Below are 16671 nucleotides of genomic sequence, written 5' to 3'. Positions count from 1 at the left end.
CAAAATAACTGATGACGGTCGAAGTAGAGAGGATATAAAATGTAGACTGGCAAAGGCAAGGAAAGCGTTTCTGAAGAAGAAAAATTTGTTGACATCGAGTATAGATTTAAATGTCAGGAAGTCGTTTCTGAAAGTATTTGTATGGAGTGTAGCCATGTATGGAAGTGAAACGTGAACGATAAATAGCTTAGACAAGAAGAGAATAGAAGCTTCCGAAATGTGGTGCTACAGAAGAATGCTGAAGATTAGATGGGTAGATCACGTAACTAATGAGGAGGTACTGAATAGAATTGGGGAGAAGAGGAGCTTGTGGCACAACTTGACTAGAAGAAGGTATCGGTTGGTAGGACATGTTCTGAGACATCGAGGTATCGCCAATTTAGTATTGGAGGGCAGCGTGGAGGGTAAAAATCGTAGAAGGAGACCAAGAGATGAATACACTAATCAGATTCAGAAGGATGTAGGTTGCAGTAGGTACTGGGAGATGAAGAAGCTTGCACAGGATAGAGTAGCATGGAGAGCTGCATCAAACCAGTCTCAGGACTGAAGACCACAACAACAACAACTGTAGACTTTCTATCTACAAATGCATTTCCTGCCGCGACTTTTTGTACAGACCCATCTATGTAGATATGGCTTGAGGAATTCCATGCTACTGAGTTGTCAGCTAAAATTTTGTCATTCTGTGAACTTTGGCGGAATGAAAGGTGCGTCTTGCACCATCATGGAGTTACAGCAGGGCATGTTGAAGCAGCTGATGTTTTGGGAAGTGGCACATATTCTCGGAAAGACAAAACATCATTGTAAAATTCTGCTAGGGGCAGTAGTTTCTTCTCAATCCAGTACCTTCCCGCATTTCATTCTGTAGCGAGATCTCTAATATTTGTTAATAAATTGTCGTTTAAAAAGTGAAAAAGTTTTAAGAGGAATTTGACGGTGATGTTTTTCCCGCGTAGTTCTATTGACATTTCATTTACTTCCGCCAGAAAAGCGTTAGTTTGTGTCGCTTTTAATGCATTATACTGGCACTTACCTAGTTTCTCAAATATATTTAGGGTGACTTGAAGTTCTGAATAATATTAAAATCTTCTGGTGTCGATACGATTATATTACAAATAAATATATTAATCTGTTATTATAGGTAATCTGTATTGAGCTGACTGCAGTGTGATTAAAAAGAATTACACCAGGCGCGTTTCGCTTTTATTTACTAAGCACATTCTGTGATATTCTGTAAACTGGATACACACGTTAGTACATTTATTTTTTGATTCTTTTAAGTTAAAAACAGCGTTTTCTTTGTGAAGTTGGTCTGCAACCTAATTACTGTGTTTCTTCACATAGTCCGCTCCTTCCCCTCTTGCTAGCAGTGGTTGATGTCGACAGGCTTCATTTCACATCTGCACCTGGCAGTTTTTGACATTTTGTGTTATTTCCTGCGCTGTACTATTTATAATTGACTTTCTTAACTGTTTTTCATTCACACTGCTGCAGTGTTTATGCCCATACGTTTGTTTTCTTTCATGTAATGAGTGTTGCCAACCTATAAAACGATTTTGTGTGTGTGGGAGAGAGAGAGAGAGAGAGTTAGTGAAATTGTCTTGCATATAGGTAGAGACGTGAGAGGGGTGGGTTTTTTTTCTCTCCAAAGGGGGGGGGGGGGAGGAATGTCAGGGATTGCCTGGACAGTGATTATGGGACAGATCTGGGAGGAAATGATAATTATAAATGGAGCTTGTGATTATATTTGTACTTTTAATGTTATATTAAGTGGTCAATCAGTTTAAAGAGTGTGTGGTTTGCTAAATTGATCTGACCATTTATGAGTTGTTTCTTTTCTCTTATGGTTCCTCCCCCCGTCCCCCTCCCCTTGGAGAAAAATAAAATCCACCACCCCTCTCATGTCTCTACCTACATAGAAGACAATTTCAGTAACTCTGTCTCTCTCTCTCTCTCTCACTTAGACACACACACACACACCCACACACACACACACACACACACACAAAATCGTTTCATTGGTTGGCAACATTCACAACCTGAACGAAAACAAACGAATAAGCATAAACACTGTAGCAGTGATGAATGAAAAACATCTAAGAAAGTCAATTATAAATAACTCTGTCTCTCTCTCTCTCTCTCACTTAGACACACACACACACACCCACACACACACACACACACACACACACACACACACACACACACAAAATCGTTTCATTGGTTGGCAACATTCACAACCTGAACGAAAACAAACGAATAAGCATAAACACTGTAGCAGTGATGAATGAAAAACATCTAAGAAAGTCAATTATAAATAGTGCAGCGCAGGAAATAACGCAAAATGCCAAAAACTGCCAGGTGCAGATGTGAAATGAAGCCTGTCGACACCAACCACTGCTAGCAAGAGCGGAAGGCGCGGACTATGTGAAGAAACACCGTAAGCAGCTTGCAGACCAACTTCACAAAGTAAACGCTGTTTTTAACCTAAAAGAATCAAAAAATAAATGTACAAACGTGTGTATCCAATTTACAGAATACCACAGAATATGCTTTGTAAATAAAAATCGCTCTGAGCCCTATGGGACTTAACTTCTGAGGTCATCAGTCCCCTAGAACTTAGAACTACTTAAACCTAACTAACCTAAGGACATCACACACATCCATGGCCGAGACAGGATTCCAACCTGCGACCGTAGCGGTCGCGCGGTTCCAGACTGTAGCGCCTAGAACCGCTCGGCCACTCCGGCCGCCTGTAAATAAAAGCGAAACGCGTCTGGTGTAATTCTTTTTAATTAAATTGCAGTCAGATCAAGACAGATAACCTATAAAGACTGATGTTAACAGCTGCTGCAGACGATGGCCACACAAACAAACGTGAAATATATTAGTTTTAATGGTCTCTGTGAAGTGTAAGGATTTTATTTTCCGGAGATAATGCAGTGTTCGTCAAGAATTTCCTAGCAAAAAAATGAGAATAAAAAAGTCCATAACCACATAACGTGTTCGGGACGTAAAGTGACGTAGGATTGGCAATCACAGCATCGCCATCCAACGGATTATCGCGTCCATAGTCTCTTTTTGTTCTATGTCCATTGGAGACAGCGAAGTGGATTAAGAAATAGCCCGTGATACTAGCGATCGGAGTGGTCATCGTCTTCTTTACGTCGCACCTTTATCACCACGTATAACAAATTCACTGCATGTCTAGAGTTTGAAAACACCAATCTCCAGTCAAGTGAGAAAAATGTCGCCATAGCTATGTTCTCAAATGTCATCGTACTAAATTAATTATTTCGCTCTCATTTTTTTTATGGAAAGCAATCGGAGAGCATTCTGTCTTGTCTAACTGGAATAAGTTTAAATTATTTTGACATATGAGTTTACATCACAAGCATATGAGGTGCCTCGAGACGATAGTTAAAAAGTCCTCATGAATTTGTGTTCACGTTTCTGTGGCTGTAGAGTTGCGGATCGAAAAATAAATGGCTGAAAACTTTTACAGGTGCAAAAACTACATTTCTCCATAATTCTTTACGATATTACGTAAGGCTTCTCTATGGATGTCATTATGTACTTCTATAACTTCACATTTCCCATTCCTCGTGTTATATTTGTGAACGCGCTGTAATCTTCAAATTCTGAACTATACAACATCAGTATCTTTATCTTCAGAATCTACCGAACAATGCATGTCAAATGTCACTTCGCACCAATATTAACAACCATTCGTTCTGTTCCGTTGCGTACTGAGCCGGGAAGAATGAATGACATTATCTCTCGCACTCGGTGCGATCTATGTTGTCTTTTTCTAGTGATTTATGGGCGCTAAATACGTTTGAGACAGCAGAATTGTTACGAAGTACACCGTGAACACTGGTTCTTTACATTTCTCCAACCGGATTTCGCTGGAAGAACGTCGCCTTGCTTCCATTGGTTTCCATCTCAGTTGTCCGAACATGCTAGTCTGCATTCGTATGGTGCCGGCACGGTAGCTCAGCGTGTTTGGTCAGAGGGCTGTGTGCTCTCTGTAATAAAAAAAAAAAACTGAGTCAACGAATCAACGATCAACTCGAACCGATGTCTTGTGACGTCCGCCCAGACCAAACGCAACGAACTATATCGAACAAAATTAGGGAAAAAAGGGGTAACGTCTGTGAATAGCTATCAGAACGTCGTCGGTCCCAGATTCGATCCCACCATCGCTTGAATTTTATGTAAGAGCGCATTTTACTTTGATTCCAGTTTTGAAGTTTCACATATGTGAAGTGAATGTATCAGCACCGCTGTACGTACGGAGCAAGGAGTGAGCAATAGGTACCCATGTTGACTAGCAGAACCAGTTGGCCATCTGACGTTTTCATAGGCAGTGGGATGAGATGCCGAAGCAGAAATCGCTCGTGACGTCAGCGAAGAGATACTTAGGAAGAGTACATTTATTCTGGCGCGAATTAAATAATTGTTAAAGTTGAGACATTTATGGAAGTTTAGTACGAGTGGAAGGGTCGGAGGGGGGGGGGGGGGGAGTAGGTTCTTGCAATATGCCGAAATTCACACCGTGAATGAAGTTCCCCGATTTGTTGGGCTGTCCAAAGTATCTACAAGAATTGGTGTACCACTCGCAGGCATGTAAGAGGGTTATTCGGAAAGTGAGGAACGATCGGTCACGAAACGGAAACCACTGTGAAAATCGGACGAGGCTTTTCACAGACGTTTTGGGCATTGTCTCTAGTATGCCCGTCGATCGCATCAAGACGCTCTTTTCAGTTGTGAGCGCACTGTGAGCGAGTAAAGGTGCCTAGAACAACGATGTTTCCCGCCAAGTAGCAGGTCCCACTGAGAGGCTTCGCCTTAATGAATGCAGCCCACCTAACACAACTGCTACGCACTTCCTTGTTCATGGAAATTCTCAGCTGCACTCTGCAAGAGCAGTGAAGACGGGAAGTGTTCGCTCACCCACAACACAGCCCTAATTGGCTCGCCCTGAATATCATCTCTGTTCACATGAAACGCTGGATATGAAGAGAACACTTGGGCGTAGGCTACGCACTATAGACCAGCGTGGAGAATTATCCGAAAGCACCGATCGTTCCTAACTTTTCGAACAATCCTCATAACACAGCGTAATAATAGAGTTGTACAAAGACCGTAACCGACCGGGACCAGAGGCGAGTGTCACCTCTTTCCAACAACGGTCTGTTACAAACCCTACAGGCGTTGCTGCTGTCAGTAAATGCGAATCCAGTACAACCGGTTCATAGCAAAGGGAACTGCGTGCAATGGACTTTGGCCATCGGATAACTCTCTAAAGTCGTTGCTCATGGTGGAGAAAAAAAATGCAAGTCTTCAGCGGTCTAAGAAACTGAGGAACTGGACAGTAGCTGACTGCCGTCTTACAAGAAGACAGTAGCCGTGTTCACAGGGGTGCACGCATACCTTCCTCGTTCGACAAAATCTCAGGCAGTCTGTCGCACCTCTACAGGTCTACTAAATCACCCGATGTTAATGCCATAGAGAATGTCTGCGACTATTTGGAACAGTGCGTTCACCTTAGCCATCAACATCCTCATAGTTTGGTAGCTCTACGGGATCTAATCATCAACAAGAGGCTTCAAGTGCGTGTATTGTAGGGGAGACTATTGTACCTAGCGGATGGCGAACCTAGGAACATGTGATGCTTCCTGGTCGGTGATTCAATTTCATGACCGATTTTACAATCACTTAAGGAAATGCGGATTGCACGCCGCCGTAAGTAGTCCGAAAGAACAGATACCATCTTCCTACAGTTAAGGCTAACCGGCCATTGACCTTCTTCTGTGCGGATGCACACTCATTGCCCGAACTCTTACGGGACTCGGTAAGATTGTCTGCCACGAGTAATGAGTGTAATGGGCACGGGCACTACGAATGTAGTGTGTGGACATTAAGTTGGGAATGTGGGTCTCACGGGGAGAGTGCAGGGGGTAAATCCCTGCTGTCGCACTATCCTCTGCGCCCTCGGTGGCTCAAATAGCTGGCACGGTAGCTCAGCGTGTTCGGTCAGAGGGTTTAGCTATCCTCTGTAATAATAATAAAAAAAACTGAGTGAACGGATCAACGAACAACCTGAACTGGCGTCATGGACGTCCGCTACGAACAAATTCAACGAAAAATATGTAACATAATGAGATAAAAAAAGATGGACAGTGCGTCTTCTATGTAAGCAGGAGATCCCGGGTTCGAGTCCCGGTCGGGGCATACATTTTCAACTGTCTCCGCTGATGTACGTCAAAGCCTGTCGGCAGCTTAGGGTCTTGATTTCATTATCATTTCAATTTAGAGAGCTGCATGGTCACCGATGGTATCTGTTCTTTCGTATGCATACAGATACTATCTTCCTATATTCCTATACATCTGTACAAAGTTTTACTGTATTTTCACTGTAGTTTCAATTTCGCAACTAATCGGAGATTTACAAAAAAAGCAAAAGCCCTCGTACATGAGAATTTGAAAAAAACCTTACTTTCGTGCAGTTGTATGTGTAATTACAGAAAAAACTGCAGCACACAAACAGTGAATGCCGTCGTTTAAAAACGGAATGAGAAAATATACTGAACATGTATTAGAGCTCAGGCTAGAGACGAAAGACTGATAGGTGTTCCAGAGTCTAACTCACCCCTACCTGAAGAAACTTATGGGCTTTCTTTCTCAGCAAACTGACGTCATTATCAAGGTGGTATACGCTGTATTGGCGTGATGTCTGCTGGGGGTGACAGTCTTTTGTCTAGTGTGCTTATTACTTAAGGGATTTCTGTGTGGCGAAGAGTGTCTCATTCGACAGTCAGCTTTTTCGTCAGCGCTGAGAACAAGATACCTCTACGATGGTCGTACGTTGAGTTCCAAAAATGAACAGCATAGAGACAGAAGTGATGACACTTTCTGCAAGACTTGACCATCATTCTGCAGGACAATGCTCAAGCATGCACAGTGCAAGCTGTTTCTGATTTGTTTGACTGATGGGGTTGCTAAGTGCTGTACCATCTACTGCACTCCCGTGACTGATTTCAGCTCGATTTCTAAACTGAAGGAAACACTTCACGGCATTCGCTTCATAACTGTTTCAAATTCGTCTGGCTATAGATCACGCCGCTCGAACTGTCAACACAACTGGAACTACTAAGAGTATCCTACGGCTTCCCCATCGCTGACAACGGGTTATACACAATGCTGGTGACTACTCTGAAGGTCAGCAAAACTTTGAAACACGAATCTATTTTTTACGAGCTGTAAATAAATATTTGGCACTATTAAAGTTCCATCCCTCATTTGATATTTTTATATTTGATATTTTACTAGTATCGATACTGATACCCAATAATCGTCGAAATACTCGACTCCCGCGATGTATGAACTGTCTACATATCTAATTAAGTTTTCACGAAACCGTCTGTGCGCAGGTCCCACTTGCACTTTTCCGGTTTTTTTTCTTTTTTTTCTTTTTTTTAAATATAGGGTGACGCTGTTAAGTGGTCTACTGACGACAGTCCAGTCTCTTTTAAGATTGCTCTCCGTTGGCAGCTGACCTACTAAACACTCAAAGGCCGAACGCTGGAAGGCGGTAGCCAGCCGGCCCTCCGAAGGGGGGGTCCGTCCCCAGCCCGGCGCAGCGAGAGGTTGCTGGCGTCTGGAGGGCCCTGGCGGACACCGCCTCCGCCTCCGCCTCGCGCGCCAGTCCTCGCCTTTTTAATTGCACAAAGTTATGAAGCGCGCGTTTTTAATGTGCATATTTAAAACTTCATTAATTCTGGAGCAGCCGGCGGAGGAGGCGGAGGGCCGGAGGAAAGAGGGCGGCTTTATTAGACTCGGCCTCGTCTCGACAGGTGCGCCGGCACTAAAAACAAAGCATCTTGTATCTGGGGAGAAAATAACGACGCCCGCTGCCGTCATAACGCCAAGAGCCAATTTAACTTTTTACGGTTTTAAAAAACGCGGTGTCTGCGCAGCGGCATAAAGTTTGCTCAAGAACGGCCGCCTCGGAGTGGCTGGCAGCTCTCAGCCCGCAGCCGGCAGCTGGCGCCTCGCCGCCGACTGCTGGCCCCTTGTGCGCGCCCCGGGCTGCCCTAATTAACCACCGACTTTGTCATTCTACTCCTCTGATTCCGATGTTATTTCTGCGAAACAGTCCTCTCACTGCCGTTGTCCCAGGGAAAGGTTAGTGAAACTCGGCAGTAATCTTTCGACTCACGGACACCTCTCGTTAATGAACACTGACTTCTAGACACGGCGTTTCAAGACGAAACAAATATACTTCAAGAGAAAATCAAATGTAAATATATAAACAACGGATTCAGGAAAACGACAGTCTGAAACTGTTGGACATACACTCTAATGAGGAAAAAAAAAAAAAAGATGGACCACTAGGGATGTTTACAAACGGGGTGGAAATCGGTAGATGTGACGCACACGTGCAGCCAAACAAACGATTAAAAAAATGTTTCAAATGGATTTGAGCACTAAGGGACTTAACTGCTGTGGTTATCAGTCCCCTAGAAATTAGAACTACTTAAACCTAACTAACCTAAGGACATCACACACATCCAGGCCCAAGGCAGGATTCGAACCTGCGACCGTAGCGGTCACGCGGTCCCACACTGTAGCGCCTAGAACCGCACGGCCACTGCGGCCGGCTAAACGATTAAAATTGAGCAAGTCAACAACTCGTTGGTTCACCTTTGGACCTTATGCGAGTACTTATTCCGCTTGGAATTGATTGATAAAGTTGTTGGATATCCTCCTGAGGGATATTGCACCTAAGTCTGCCCAAATGGCGCGTCAGATCCCCAAAATGTAGAGCTCTTGAAGGACACTACCCATAATACTCCAAACGTACTCAGCTGGGGAGAGGTCCGGCGACCTTGCTTGCCAATGCATGGTTTGGCAAGCACGGAGACAAGCAGTATGCAGACGGGCGTTATCTTGCTGAAATGAAAGCCAAGGATGGCTTGCCATGAAGGTCAAGAAAACGGGGCGTAGAATATCGCCGATATATGGCTGTGCTGTAAGGATGGCGCGGCTGACAACCAAAGGAGGTCCTGCTATGAAAAGAAACGTCACACCGGACCATCGCAACTGTGTGTCGGGCCATATGGTGGACGACATGTCTTCGGCCTGGTGTCTCATCGTCTGGTGTAGAATTGTCTTCAGTGATGCGTCCCGCTTCTAATTGAGCCCCGACGACCAGCGAAGACGTGTCTGGAGAAGCCCCGGACAGTGACGGAATACCAGCCTCACTGTCGTCCGCCATACGTTCCAACAACCAACGAGAGATCGTTTAGGGCGCCAATTGAACAGAATTTGGCACGACATCCCGAGGGTAGATCAGCGCTTTACTGTTTTTCTCAGTTTGTGAAGCTCAGTCTCTTGAATAAATCGTCCATTTTTTTTATATTGTAGTTATTTGTTTGTCTGTACATATACATCACAGCTAACGATTTCTGTCCCATTCGGATAATTCCTCCGTGGTGCGTCGTTTTATTGTCATGGAGTGAATGAAGAGCGCAACATATAGTATATTAACAGATCGTTCCACGTACACTACTGGCCATTAAATTTGCTACACCAAGACGAAATGCAGATGATAAACGGGTATTCATTGGACAAATGTATTATAGGAGAACTGACATGTGATTACATTTTCACGCAATTTGGGAGCATAGATCCTGAGAAATCAGTACCCAGAACAACCACCTCTGGCCGTAATAACGGCCTTGATACGCCTGGGCATTGAGTCAAACAGAGCTTGGATGGCGTGTACAGGTACAGCTGCCCATGCAGCTTCAACACGATACCACAGTTCATCAAGAGTAGTGACTGGCGTATTGTGACGAGCCAGTTGCTCGGCCACCATTTACCAGACGTTTTCAGTTGGTGAGAGATCTGGAGAATGTGCTGGCCAGGGCATCAGTCGAACACTTTCTGTATCCAGAAAGGCTCGTACAGGACCTGCAGCATGCGGTCGTGCATTATCCTGCTGACATGTAGGGTTTCGCAGGGATCGAATGAAGGGTAGAGCCACGGGTCGTAACACATCTGTAATGTAACTTCCACTGTTCCAAGTGCCGTCAGTGCGAACAAGAGGTGACCGAGACGTGTAACCAATGGCACCCCATACCATCACGCCGGATGATACGCCACTATGGCGATGGCGAATACACGCTTCCAATGTGGGTTCACCCCGATGTCGCCAAACACGGATGCGATTATCATCATACTGTAAACAGAACCTGGATTCATCCGAAAAAATGACGTTTTACCATTCGTGCACCCAGGTTCGTCGTTGAGTACACCATCGTAGGCCCTTCTGTCTGTGATGGGCGTCAAGGGTAATCGCAGCCATGGTCTCCGAGCTGATAGTCCATGCTGCTACAAACGTCGTCGAACTGTTCGTGTAGATGGTTGTTGTCTTGTAAACGTCCCCAACTGTTGACTCAGGGATCGAGACGTGGCTGCACGATCCGTTACAGCCATGCGTATAAGATGCCTGTCATCTCGACTGCTAGTGATACGAGGCCGTTGGGATCCAGCATGGCGTTCCGTATTACCCTCCTAAACCCACCAATTGCATATTCTGCTAACAGTCATTGGATCTCGACCAACGCGAGCAGCAATGTCGCGATACGATTAACCGCAATCGCGATAGGCTACAATTCGACCTTTATCAAAGTCGGAAACGTGATGGTACACATTTCTCCTCCTTACACGAGGCACCGCAACAACGTTTCACCAGGCAACGCCGGTCAACTGCTGTTTGTGTATGGGAAATCGGTTGGAAACTTTCCTGATGTCAGCACGTTGTAGGTGTCGCCACCGGCTCCAGCCTTGTGTGAATGCTCTGAAAAGCTAATCATTTACATATCACTGCATCTTCTTCATGACGGTTAAATTTCGTGTCTGTAGCACGTCATCTTCGTGGTGTAGCGATTTTAATAGCCAGTAGTGTATCTCATTGACAGTTTCCCTTGACAACCCATGTTGAGAAGTGTTGCCACCAAATGGAAAGCATTTCGCAGCTTTTTTAGACAGAAGCAGTGATGAAAATTGTTGCTGATATATATAACATCGCCTTAGAAGTTGAGCTGATGACATATCAAGGAGAACAAAGAAGAACCATGTCCTTCTACAGACCCAGAATGACATTTGGCCGGTAATCTCTAGAATGTCGCGCCAAGAGAACACCTCACAGAGTCCTCTGCTCCTCTTAGCACAACGTCGTCGTTGGAGCAAAGGACGGCGATGTACCTATTTAGGTATATCAGTGGATTAAATCGGATGCAGGATCTGGAGCTGACCCGTGATTTAATGTTATTGTGTCTTGTGGCGTCCTTCGTGTACTAGCAGAGGTAGAACAGAACATTTCGTGTATTCCATTTTGGAATGTAGGTTGTGATAACAGACAGATCTGCACTATAGATCCAGTTCTAGGTTAGGTTGAAACACGACAATTTCGTTGTGAGTTGGCGGAATCAACGAATGTGATATTACTAGAACAACTAAAGTTCTTTTTATGACCCATGTTTTATACATACTCGATTTCGATGAGTGGTTCATGTCCCCCATTTGATTGATGTCACTTATCAAAGCAGGTGAGTAATATCGGGAATTCAGTATTTCCAAATTGTGACAATGGAAGTTGGACCGGTATGATACAACTGAACGCAAACCAAGCCGTTGGTCAGGTATTTTAACATAACGGTCTGAAACAGTGAGTCGCAAGAAGAAGCAAGCTACCTATTAGCAACCAGAATATCAATCGAGGTGACCATGACAGAGATGCAGTGGGCAAATATGATCAGATGGAATCGTGTACTGCTGCCGGTACTCCAATAAGCTGGACTGATCGAGGTGGCGCATTGATTATGACGTGGCCCGCATTCGTGAGCAGCGTCCTGTCATTTAGATAAACATTTTCCGTGGTTTAGCTAAACCACTTAAGACGAATATCAGGGAGGTTCCTTTGGAAAGGACGCATCCGACTGTCTTTCTCATTCGTTATCCATTCTTTTTACATCAATCTCCAACGATCTCATTGTGGACAGTACGTTAATGCCTAATCTTCCTTCCTATTACCTCTAACTGCGTTGCAATTCTGCATTAGCGCATGTGGCTATTACTGGGCGATAATTAATCTATCGTACTTTTCTTTTGAGTAATAGCGAGATGGTGCACCACGTCGTTGCCGGATTCTCATCACACGAGATTGTTCGCATCAGCGTGTAGTCGCTCATTGCCTACATGTGTCGTTTCGGCGATATGGTCATCTTCCTCCCAGCTTTCCAATTGCCACGCTGCGCTGTAGGTTAATCAGTTATTTGTTATTAAATCTCTGTTTGCTACGAGACATGATGCATCTCAATAAGCACTTTAGGAGAGTCCGACTTTGCCAAGATTGCTTCCAGACTAGTCAGTGAGCTGCAATTCGTTCCCGGCATATTGTGGCAGCAGCCAACGCTCTCTGCAGCCATCGGAAGGCCTAAGAGAGCGGGCACAATGCATCGTCGTCTTCACCATCATCATAACTATTTTGAGTCGAAGTAAGCCCTCTCAGATAAGAGAATGACTTCGAATAGAGGATGATTTTAGCGACCCACGAGCGTTTCATCACAGAGATTTCACAGGTTTCTCACGTGTACAGGTCCACTGTCAGCGATATGATTGTGAAGTCAGAAGGACGTGGATACTCTTAAAACGATCATCGCTGCAAGGGACCTAAGAAACTGATTGATATGGACCGCCAAATTGAAAAGCGTACTATTTAAGCCAGTTGCCCCTCTTCATATGTAAATACTGAACATGTCTTACCCCACAGGTACAGAACGGTAGCTGATAAAACGACCCGTTGACAGGCTATGTGTCTGGGCAAAAAACGCCATCATTCGTCTGTGGGAGAAGATTTTACGGAATGTGGAATGACAAATCACGTAGAATTCAGATAGACACGTTTGGGACATTCTTGGATGACTTGTGTACAGTAGTTACTTAAGATATCTCTAATGACCGCGAGGGTCGCTGATAGGCGTGTGAAGATCTCCTGCTGATATTCCTATTTTGCGATCAGAACAGTAGTTTTTATCGGCATCAAAATTAAGGCACATGTTTAGGAAAAAAATTATAAATTCCTATACTTTGACAGCACTTAAGAATGGAGTCATTTATGAATCTACATGATAGTAGACCCTTCAAGAACACAGCGACAATATGGAACATTGCGAGAATATTTGCCGGACTGTGCTAGTTGACAGTCGGGTGTGATTGTCGTTGAACATTGTTAGGGTTAAGTAGAGAGTCAGTTGCGTGCTAGATCAGTTCTTCCAAAATCTGGATGTGCGCTATTAGTTACACGATTCGCGTCACTGTGACATAAACGGCTGGATATCCGACGATTTTCGGCCGCCCCAAGCTGAAAGCTCAAATTTATACAGGCGGTAGAGGACCCCAATGGTCAGAAATTAGTATTTCAGGCAGTTCGAGGTATTATTCAGTGACTCGTGTGAACCGTCATTTTGTACACTACTGTTGTTTCACGAACAGTTGCCTGCCGTATCGACACTGGTGGTTCGACCTAGACAAACAATAAAATGTTGTCTGCGATGTATCCACTAACAGTTGTGTAACCACGTAAATACTACAGTCTACAGTTTCATCGTCTCAGTATGTTATTGCCAGAATGGCAGTTAGTTGTAAATGTACGTGCTGGGCTTCATTCAAAAGTCGTGTCTATTGGAAAGAGCGATTTTTGTTGTGTTTAAAAAATTACTATTGAGAAAATACAATTTTAAACATTACATTGATATCGCTCCAGAGATTACCATCACTTATTAGACTTACAGATTTGCAAGTTAACAGCAGCGATGATCCAGCGGGCTAACTGGTTAAAGGTGGTTTGCTAAACTCAGGAATAGAACCTGATGTAATTGCTACAGATATTCGATCTTTGCAAGGTGTTTCAAAGAAGGAACTGGAAGCAACGCTCACGATAATTTCTGTAGCTTTTATTCACTTCTCATAATGACATTAGGGTTGATTATAAATCGTAATTAAACTGCAATTTCATTTACGATTCACTTGCGTGTTTTATCACACATATCATATTCAGTTAACATTGCACAATCCAGCTGCCAAATGTTCTGACTGCTACAAGACTATTTCATCAGTAAGTCATTCCTTGTGTCACATTTTGTGAAAGGGCACTCCAATTACGTTTTTCTCTGAAAGCCAATCTAGTTTTAGGTTGAGAAAACCTTTTTCTTTCTTCGTAAATAGACTAATGTTTCAGTTAAGTGTCCGAATCTCCGAAACCTATCGATAGTTAGAAACAAATAATGATTCTTTATAATAAAAAACTGGGAACTCCAATACAATAACTGTATTTGGCTTTGTACATGTCATACTGGAACCTTTGGAGTTACTGGTAGTATGAAAACATGGCACCGGTACATCTAATACGTAAAATTTTTAGTAGAGAAAATGGGATTTAAAGGCACTCGACGAAAATACAAGAATATAATATTACACATAGACAAAATGTATAATTCATTAATAGGGAAATGTTTACAGTTGATTTTGTTCCTTCCCTTAGCCTCCAGAGCAGATGAACAGTTTTCAGGGGCTGACATTTTAAGCTTTCTTCAGTACCATATATACTACATTGAAGAACGAAAGAAAATAAATAGTTTTCCCGAGTTAATCTTTCCTAATAAATTAAATCGAATGCTGAAACAGCACCCTCAACGTGCTCTACCAACCTAAATATCCAAAAGCACCTTTCGGACTGACGCAAAGCATGATGGTGTCAATGCCTCTGCCCTGCTTCTGAATCAGTTTTCCACTGTCCATTTATTTGGAGTCGGTTTGTCATATATTTTGTCGGTAAATGCTGCAGCAGCTTACTTTTTTCATTAACTCGCATTTGCTGTTAAAATTTACTGTCTTATCACAAGGACACGAACGAAAGAGACTGTACGTTTGGGTGAACACAATAACAATGTGTACTTTGCATATTCCTTTATTGTTGAGTTAGCGATTCACACATTATTGTCCCAGATTATATATCCATGAGATCAAGCTCTCAGGCTAGCGCCGTGTACTGTTCACCATACCACAAAATGGTAGGTTGCCTAGCCTATTGATTGACGATTTGTTTTTATACAGGGTGTTACAAAAAGGTACGGCCAGACTTTCAGGAAACATTCCTCACAGAAAAGAAAGAAAATATGTTATGTGGACATGTGTCCGGAAACGTTTACTTTCAATGTTAGAGCTCATCTTACTACTTCTCTTCGAATCACATTAATCATGGAATGGAAACAGACAGCAACAGAACGTGCCAACGTGACTTCACTTTGTCCTCCGTTAGAGAGGATACATGCATCCACCCTCCGTCGCATGGAATCCCTGATGCGCTGATGCAGCCATGGAGAATGGTGTATTGTATCACAGCCGTCCACAATACGAGCACGAAGAGTCTCTACATCTGGTACCGGGGTTGCGTGGACAAGAGCTTTAAAATGCCCCCATAAATGAAAGTCAAGAGGGTTGAGGTCAGGAGAGCGTGGAGGCCATGGAATTGGTCCGCCTCTACCAATCCATCGGTTACCGAATCTGTTGTTGAGACGCGTACGAACACTTCGACTGAAATGTGCAGGAGCTCCATCGTGCATGAACCACATGTTGTGTCGTACTTGTAAAGGCACATGTTCTGGCAGCACAGGTAGAGTATCCCGTATGAAATCATGGCGGTGAATCGAGGAAGTACAGTACATACTGACGAAACTGAAATGAGCTCTAACATGGAAATTAAGCGTTTCCGGACGCATGTCCACATAACATATTTTCTTTATTTGTGTGTGAGGAATGTTTCCTGAAAGTTTGGCCGTACCTTTTTGTAACACCCTGTATACGAAGGTCGGCCTTACGAAATGCAAGAGTATTGCAAATGATCAACACTTCGTATTATGTCTAGTCCAGACCCACGACAGGGAAACTAATGCGCCGCATAAATAGACACGAAGGCACAATATTGTTTGACATCGTAACTGCCGAGCAATCAACTGGGATCAGTCCCTGTTATGAAATGTGTTATCTGTCCGGTGCGATTTAAGATTGAACGACTGAATAAATCTGTGGCGAAAGTAGGTTGACTGAAATTAGCTGGGTATAACAGTTCATCAGAGTAACATCTCATCCAAGCAAGTGTAACATCTGTCTATGCAACTATTTCATAACAAATCGATTCATTCATGAAAGAAGTAGCTTAAAAAAAAGTACGTTCTACCGATTCTTGTGTTTTACGTCAATATAGTACTAAGCCGGATTAATCGAAGAGTTAACAGAGATTCGAAGAACAGTTGCACAACTCGTCACTGGTTTGATTCGTCACCATAAGTCAGAGAAACACTCAACAATACTCAACGAAGGTTCAGTAAACATTTTTAAAAAATTAAAAATATAGGAAGATAAGAATACGAAGAACAAAGTGCAAAGTGGTCTTTTGCATTCAAAAAATGGTTCAAATGGCTCTGAGCACTATGGGACTCAACTGATGAGGTCATTAGTCCCCTAGAACTTAGAACTAGTTAAACCTAACTAACCTAAGGACATCACAAACATCCATGCCCGAGGCAGGATTCGAACCTG

The sequence above is a fragment of the Schistocerca americana genome, chromosome 1 (assembly GCF_021461395.2).
Source record: "Schistocerca americana isolate TAMUIC-IGC-003095 chromosome 1, iqSchAmer2.1, whole genome shotgun sequence".
NCBI classification, from domain to species: Eukaryota; Metazoa; Arthropoda; class Insecta; order Orthoptera; family Acrididae; genus Schistocerca; species Schistocerca americana.
This window is presented reverse-complemented; position numbering follows the sequence as displayed.